Here is a 9,078-nt window from a genome sequence, read left to right as displayed (position 1 = left end):
CATATATATACAAGTACTGTTTGAATCAACGTTTCCATATGGTTCTCCTATAGTGCATCAACCTCTAGTACCAATTATTTTTGCCTCATGGCTATCTTTGGTTGAAAACGTTAGGCCTATTAACCTGTTAACATAATGGTTTATTTAGAGAAAGCGTCAATTTGACAGAGACACCAACGCCTGTCCTCAGTCCACATTAATTGCGTTCTTTTTTTTTTTTTGTCAAAGCGTCTTCCTGCGACATTGACTAAACAGAACTAAACAGACAAACATTTCCTGTTCTGCTTTGTTAAGTTGGCCGCCAGCCATCGACTTTCCAGACCCCATATCAACAACTTGAATCAGGGTGGTGGTGTTCCCACCTCCCTGCCTGTATAGATACCACTCGCCTGTGGAACCCCCCCCCCCCCCCAAAAAAAAAAAAAAAAAAAAAAAACCCTGCCCCTCCTAGTGACCCCTTCCCCCTCTTGAGGCTCTCTGCTACTATGGGGGGGGGGGGGGGGGAACACCCTCAATTTCTTGATGCTGATGCTATGAAGGAAGATATTAATCTTTTTCAATTGAAAATGTAAATATTATAGTTTTGCTTTCTTTCGTGCTAATTGGGGGTGAATTTTAACCAAAATTCTTCTAAAACACAATCTGTATACAAAACTCAACTAGGAAAACATTCCAGGTTATACTCTGCTGTGTTTATGAGGAGATGATCTTATCACATCACTGACTTATGCTTTCTATGGCATACTATATCACAGGTATCATCATGTAATTCAGGTTCGGACAATATTGTACCTACTAAACGATAACTTCACCCTCGAATAATTTTGTTGCACAACCACTAAATGATAATGATGAGAAGAATGTAGTTTTCCACTGAGCTTTTGAATACAAAAAATGAGAAAAATGTAAGAGATAAATGTTCGAGAAGAAGTTTGCAGTTCAGGGGATGTAGTTCATTAACGACGATGTTAATCCTATACGAAATATAGCTACAAAGCGATCCATACTATAGTGTCACTTAAAATCATATTCCAAAACGTCTTTTTTTTATTTCATTTTTGCATATTTGGAGGGCTTTTTTACTGTTTTAAAAAGTAGCAGCCTCAGCCTGGCCTATAATATGTTCTGTTGACATGTGACAGTCAACAGTTCCAAAGTGGGCAAATGGATCCTCATCAATAAGAGAGCACATAAACGAGACGGTCGTTGTCAAGTTGTCAAGTCCTTCGTTGTCAATGGAATAATAATCCCATGTTACACAGTCTGCGTCTAGGTCCTAATTAATCACAGAAAATACAGTTGCAGTCCATTGCTGTCCAGTGTTTGAGGCAAGAGCGGTATATCACTGTCTAGTTCGTAGACTATAGATCGAGCCCTATTTTTTGCACGTGTTCCGTGCCGTGCGAATTGACAGTCGTGCCGTCGTCAATATTTTTACAATCACCTGGTTTGCACACGAGCCAAATTCAAGTACCTTTGGTAATGGCTTTACAGGTGATGTACCGAGTGCAATTCTCGGCGAAAAAAGCCTATAAATGCTCCACATTCCAACCGTGGACACTATTCACCGACAGTCAGGCAGACGACACACTGATACGAAGAGAATAAATCTACGAAGACGACGAAACTACGAGGAGCAAAACGCTACCAAGAAACTTTTACCGACAGACCACTGAAGTAATCATCGAAACTCTTCACCATGCCTGACTCAAAGTGTACATGCTGCAGCTGCAAGGGTAAGTAACAATAAGTCTTTGTTACTGTGGCACAGCCACACTGAAATTCATTTTGATTTCGTGTAGACTAATCATAAGCCTGGGCCCGTTCCAAAGATATAATCGACTGTAATTTCCCTTACCACTCAGGCTGCCATAGACTTATCATGATAGAATATATAGAAATCAACTATTGCATAATCAATATATCTCTTCACAAAATAGCGCCCTGTACATTTTAATTACAATTTGATTTACTATGCGGCTTTCGATAAGTTGTAGAAAATGTAAATCAGGGACGTAACATGTACGCAGTCCTTAGTAGTTTATGCTATAGAGTATCTAGTCATGGAGAACGCCAGGTCATGACGGTGTACTTAGTTTTCTTTTATTTGTAGTGGCTCGAATATCAGAGCTTCAATTCTTGATTAAGGCCATTGTACAGTGAGTAACGCATTCATGACCTTAGAATTTTAGTGAATATATCGATGTTTTGGTCACAAGAACGCTTGAGGTTGTAATTACCTGTAACGGAGGATCGAGCAAGAGATTTGTTCGTCAGTATTGCGACTTTGCACAACCTGACAACGTATACAGGAAGGTATTAAATGTATAACATGAATGACGCCGTGAATTCAGGGATGTGTGTTCACGCACATGATTACAGTATGTTTATTCATGAGGGGAGGAGTTTTGAGCGTGGTTAAGAAAATCACACATGTGCAATGGCAATAACACCACGTACAGGTATATTGGTTTAAGTGTTTTGAAAAGAGTGTAGGCCTAATGTAGAATCGTGTTTTTCAGCGTTACCTTAACTCAATAATTTGATTTTTCTTGATTCATTCGCATATTTACAGAGGGAAGCAAGAACTGTACTGGTTGCCAAGGAAAAGCTTGCTGTGAGACTGGCAGTTGCTGTACTAGTGGACAGTGTGCGTGTGGAACATGTACAAGTAAGTTGGCATCAAGCTTTTCTTACACCCGAGTATCTACTATAACAGTAAATTCATTTCATATGATTTACGCCAATTGATATGTGAAATTACAGCTCACATTCATAAAGGATAGGGTATTTTTTCCTTTTTGATTGATTTAAGTTGTGCATACAAAACATGATATCTGAAATGTTACATTTGTACATCGTGTCGCAACTACGCACTGTTGTAAAAATACCATCCGTAGGCCCACGTACAAGTCTATTTGTTAACGCATTCCAAAAATGTGCATTTGAAAATGAGACCAGAACTGTATTTGCACTTTGCTTTGTGTTCATATTCTTGTATACATTCGTCGTATTGCTTTTGACACTTCTGAACTGACGCAGTTTGAGCTTATGAATATCGACTTTGTAAATCATCACCTTGCAATTAGATTTTTCATGGAGTTTAAGAAATCATGCAACATCACAACGTAAGGCAGTGAAGAAGAAAATTAATGTATTAATCTGACATAGATTAAAGGTAAACCTGAGAAATTGTGTTTGAAGATGGAAAAAAGAAGCCTTGTGCTGCTACAGCCAATGATGAATCTTACCAAGGAGGTACTAGGCGAGCTCGCCTAGTACCTCCTTGATCATACGAAGCAAGCTTACCGATACCGCCCCCTTTCCCCTCCAGGCTCTGCATGCACCTGCTGTGACTGTGGCCCAGACTGCAAATGTCCTTCTGGAAGCTGCACGTGTTAAATCCTGTCCTCGGTAACATGGCGAAGGAGGATTACCCGTCAGGTATGGAAATGAAGCATTTGATCATTCTTTTTATTTTGTATACATTTGCTGTTTCATATATTGAAGTATCATTGATAGGCTACCATTAAGAATAGTTTGGAAAAGTTACTCCCCCCTTTTAGATGTGTGTATTTCCCTAACTTGGCTGTGGCGCGGGGCTGTGGTAGCAAGGCCACGAGTACCGCGAGAAGTGTGTGTGTTCTGTGATGGAGGATACATAAGCTTAAAACTTGGTGGAAGGAATTCAGTGGACCCCAGAGTCCAACTTCTTGCATTTTACATTCAAATACTTGGTGTAAACCCGTGGTGTAAACCGGCCAAATCTAAACAGTGATAATATGAGCCATAAAGATTACGTGCTGAAAATTAGCAACATGGTTATCGGAGCATGTAACATGAGCGTGATTTCCAGACTTGCCCAACAGAATTTCAATAGTGACAGACTCTTGGATGTTAAGCTGTCTTTTCTCTTCCATTTTGAAAACGTTTCCGACCTTAAGAGCTTCCACTGAAAATCAAATACCTAATAAAATCTTTTCTGACAAATACTTTGTAGTGCCATATTTAATGAATGTGGAAGGATTAAAGTATTCCTAAGATTTCGCATGATTCACCAAGGTAGATTTAAACTTTATAAAAAGTGCCCCGTTTTGTAACTTCATTTTCCAAAGTGATATGTAATCAAACATGGTAGAGTTACATAATCGATCCTGTTTTGACAGATATATTGTTATGTCTTCTCCCTTTTTCTTTATCATGTGCAGATATGGCCATCGACGGACCTCCTGAGCAGTCTGGTCAAGCTCATCTTCAACGAAGATGGTAGCCGGCATTGGAGATAATCTGACCGCCAGTTATCTTATTGGACAAGTTTTTTGTTGTATTATAGTCATGTGAATAATGTAAAAATTATTTTGTATGAACTGTATTAACAGTAAACTATTTTTTTAAATATATAAACCAAAAATAAAAGTAGGGTGGATTGGAAATATTTCTCTTAAGTATTGTGAATATCTCTAATTTTGTTTCTAAAAACTTATTTGAGTAAGTGGTAAATTGCACCAGTATTTGAATTCTAATAGGACCATCATATGGTTAAAAAAAACCATTTCGTTTCTGATAATTCACTTTTCTGAACACACTTGTGAATACGTAAAGAAATAAACAACCAACCAACACCCAAAACATTGCAAAAATTGGTCTGAATGATATATTCTTTTTACGTGTGTATAAATGATTTAAACTTGGTGTGATAGTTGCAATGAAAGCACTACTTGGGATGTGTGTGTGTGTGTGTGTGTGTGTGTTTATACGGCTGTCAGGAAATTAAAACAATGATATGGTGTTTTAGGTTTATTTTGAAAAGGTACAAATGAATGTTTTGTCGACAGATTATACCAAATGTGTACGAGTAAAGTCAAATTCACGTTGGTGTGTGTGTGTGTGTGTGTATGTGTACTCACATTGTATGTCTGTCAGATAACGAAATGAAGAGACGGTGTAGGTTTTATTTCCACAAGAGAATTGAACAGTTGTTGCAAGATTCGGCCCGAAGCACACGAGTATAAAGTCAAGTTCATGTTGGCGAGTGTGTGTGTGTGTGTGTGTGTGTGTGTATGTATGTATGTGTGCGTGTTTGTGTGTGCATGCTGTAGTATCTTACGGTGTACATGTAATTACCAAACTGATAATTATCAACAGACGCTCCAGGTTAAGAGAAAATTTCAACGAAGACACAAATGAGAGTTTAGCTTAGATAAAAATAAATTGCGGGAGGGGGGCCATTTCAACTTTTCTAAATTTCTTTTATATATATAAAAAAAAAAAAAATTAAAGAGCGATGCGCCCAGTGGCGCCCCCAGGGTCCGCCAAAATATTCTGTGTAACCATACCTACAAAGTCTTCCATACGCGTTAGACGCTCGACTATCTCCTCGGGGGTCTGCTTCATGATCATACAGATGACAAGAGTCTTTCCACTCTTTTCAATGTGGAACAAGCACACACACACACACACACACACATACAATCACACACACACTCACACAAACAAAGCCCCTATAATTTCCTACTACCAAAAAGCCACAGTTTGAGCACGTAGTAGCTCCATGGTTTGAGGCATGATTTGTTTTCGTTAGAAAGAAAAGTTGAATTCAGTATACACCCCCATCATACATTTCACAGCTTTGATTAATGTTTTTATCAAAATAAGACAAAATATTAAATTTAGTATACAACGTATCACACATTTCACAGCTTTTAAAATGCTATTTAAAGGGGAAATCCAGTCCAAATTTAAGTTAGTTTGATAAGAAAGAGTAAAATATTACGAGTTTAACTGCATACATTAATTTTATCGAAATCGGATGAAAAATAAGGAAGTTATGACATTTTGAAGTTTCGCTATTTTGGGGGAAACAGTTCTTGAACAGTCAATATGAATATGCAAATGGAAAAAGTGAGCATGTTATTCCTTCACAACTTACCACATAGTTTGTACATAAAATTTTGAAATTTCCAGTCTTTCATTAAAACGCAATTATGCCCCAGGCCCAAATCCTCGTATATCTAACTGATCACTATTCTGAAGTTATTCAACCGGGAATAACATCATGTTTCAGACGTCAATGACAGAAACAGTGAATTTTCGTCATTTTTTGTTTTTGTACACGATCAATGGAAAATTGTGAGGGTATGACATGGTTGGCTCACTCATTTCCATATTCATATCCACTGTACAAGAACTGTTTTGCAGAAATTAACAAAACTTCCACATGTCATAATTTCCTTAATTTTTCATCCAATTTCAGCCAAATTTTTACCGTTGCCCTCGTAAGATTTTCCTCTTTTTTTATCAGACTATCTTATATTTGGAGTGGATTTCCTCTTTAAAGCGCCTTACTGTGGAAGGGGAATCACTCCCTCGTTCCGTCGTCCCTTCGCTCCGTGTCAGCCCCGGACGGACGGGCTGCAAACTTCTCACGCCCAGCTGCTCTCGAGTTGCTTTGATACCTTTTTGTATCAACTTGGGGGGGTTCCAGAAGCTCATAAATGCATATTCTAGATCCCAGCTTTTAATTTCATCTTTGGAATATCTTCATTCCAGACGTGTTTTAGAGATTAGAAGGAAATTGCCAGAGTAGCTGGTCGTCAGAATGGCGTTGACTTGCCGTAGATGGGGTAATGGCAGACGGATTAGAGGAGTAGAACTTTCCTGACTCTCCTTCCGAGGGCTCTGCAGGCTGTCAGAGAACGGGCATTGTTATGTTGAAGGTATCGCATAACGATATTTACTTGTTGAAGATTATTTTGTAGTGCTTCAGACGTGTAATTGACATACAATGATATGTTGATTGTACTTATATCCGTGCCTGTTTTGTAGGCTCTTGTTAGAACTGGAATTGGAATTCTGAATTATTGGAATTCTGAGACAATTACTGTTGATCTACTGAGTATATTTTATCTTGTCTGAAAGATTAGTCCAGGTGACGACGCGTATCCGCATCTTCTTATGGAGAACTGTTGATAATTATCTTCCTCAGTCTCCACCTCCTCCAAGTCTGGGATGATGATGGACCCTTTTCATGAGCGTCCAGTGGTACACCAAACGTCTGATGGAGTGGATACTGTGAAGAATCAGACACTCTACCATGATTTAGTCCCTGATGGAACATTATTCTCAACCTCATCATCTCAAGACAGTCTATTGCCACATCTACGAGTCAATGAATGCCAGTCTGACAAAGCCTGCAGTGGCAGAAAACAGGCAGTATAGGTGAAATACTAATGAATGCAAGGTAAAATCAATCTCAGATTGTGAACTAAAGGAAATTCACCCCCAGTAGGAATATTAACTAACCACGTGAACATCGTTTTTCCTCCATTTAAATATCTCAGAGACGATTAGAGGGATACGACCCCCGCCCGTTTTTATAGCAGCTTCTCCTGTGCCGAGTGATATCAAATGCTATTCCATTTGTTGTAATCTTTGTGATTAACATCTTCGACGAATATACCACCTGCCGTCTGCACACAAACACACACTAAGAAAAAAAGGTTCAATAAGGGAGCTAGAAGGGTTCGAAGTCGCGAAAATGAGTGCAAACTACACGATTTGCGAAAATGGTGGAACTTTGCTTCTTATATGGTTCATTTTGGGTTCGATCTTGCCACGGTCATTGACGGTGCAATATTACGCCCCAAACTAGTCTCAAAACAAAGGCCATCCTATGGTGTTGCTCGGCACTAAAATGCAATATTACATATCCTTGTGCTGATATTATGAACATATATTTTTTGATATCAGGAAACTTAAATTTCTTTCATATTCTATAATCATTCATCGAGAGTATATTTTCAAATTAAGTTGAGTCCATGATGAAAGGGGTCTACTAAAAAAACAAAAGTAGAATACCTGATTGCTTGTCTGGTATTGACCAATCACATTGTACACATAACCTAGGAGGTTTAACAGGTGAAGTTCCAACTGGATGTAATTATTCAAATAGTCGTCAGATTTCTATTGCTGTACAAAACAATTCCACAGGTGCATTTGTGCCTTCGCTGATCGGGATTCGATGCCGCCGTCTCACTGAGCAATCTGAAGATTGTGGACGTTTACGTAATTTTGGCTATATTTTGCTTCAAATGAAATCCTATACTTCAAGATAAAAACATATAAAACAAAAGTCAATTCTGAACAGAAATATTATTGTGCAAAAGTGTTAATCAGAGCTGTTTCATGTGAAAGTGTTTAAACTGTACCCTGGATAGACGGTTTATTTTATCACTTTTCCTCATGATTCTGACAAAGCAAACTGATATGAATCTTCAAATAGAATTCTCTACCAATAGAAACATCAGATTACTGCCCAGGCATGCCTATTAGAATAATGTTCGTTTTATTTCATTTTTTTTTTTTTGGAGCAATTTCTATTCGTGTATCCCCGTGTCTTTAACATTCACCTAACCTATCCCTTATTGGTTGGGATGTCGAAAGTAATTACCATTACAAAGACATATCTTCCTGTTTGTGGTTCATTCTTGCTAAGGTGCAATATTGAGCCCATAACAAGTCTCAAAGAAAGACCCATATGGTGTTGATCGACACTTGAATACAATATTGCATACCGTCGTGGTGCTACTATGTACATGTTTTTTTTTTTTAAGACATCATAAAACTTGATGTTCTCCCATAATTTCATAATCATTCATCGGAGCATTTTTAAATGAAGTTGAGTCTTTGATGAAAGGGTCTGCGAACAAGCTAACGAAGAATATTTGACTGCTCGTCTGGTATTGACCAATCGAAATGGAATATGTCACAGCATTCCCTGCATGCTTACTGTGCGATGATGGAATCAAACCCTACTACACGCTAAAGATTTTCGTTGCGACTCGATCTCGGGACAGAAAAAAAAAAAAGTCAATATTTTTTCAAGGCCCTCAAATCTGGAATTCCATCCACTCTGATGTGAAATGTAAGAAAACGGTACAAAGTTTTAAGGAAGCTTTAAAACGTATCTTACTTGAAAGGTTTTCTGAAAGTTACCAATATCATTTTACGAATTTATAAGAGACTAGCAAGATAGGGTGTGTTTGTGAAAATGACATCTTGTGTATTGCTAATATGCGC

At 38.2% G+C, this 9,078-nt stretch overlaps 1 long non-coding RNA gene across 1 annotated transcript; it reads left to right on the top strand.

The window, feature by feature from the left end:
* Nucleotides 1-1,574: 1,574 nt before the first annotated feature.
* On the top strand, nt 1,575-4,640 carry LOC140231043 (uncharacterized). Its single transcript, XR_011901425.1, has 4 exons — nt 1,575-1,736; nt 2,576-2,671; nt 3,335-3,444; nt 4,209-4,640. It is a non-coding gene; the product is annotated as an uncharacterized lncRNA (long non-coding RNA).
* Nucleotides 4,641-9,078: the final 4,438 nt, after the last annotated feature.

Source organism: Diadema setosum, chromosome 7 (assembly GCF_964275005.1).
Source record: "Diadema setosum chromosome 7, eeDiaSeto1, whole genome shotgun sequence".
NCBI classification, from domain to species: domain Eukaryota; kingdom Metazoa; phylum Echinodermata; class Echinoidea; order Diadematoida; family Diadematidae; genus Diadema; species Diadema setosum.
Note: the sequence above shows the minus strand (reverse complement) of the source record. Positions and strands in the feature narration are given on the sequence as shown.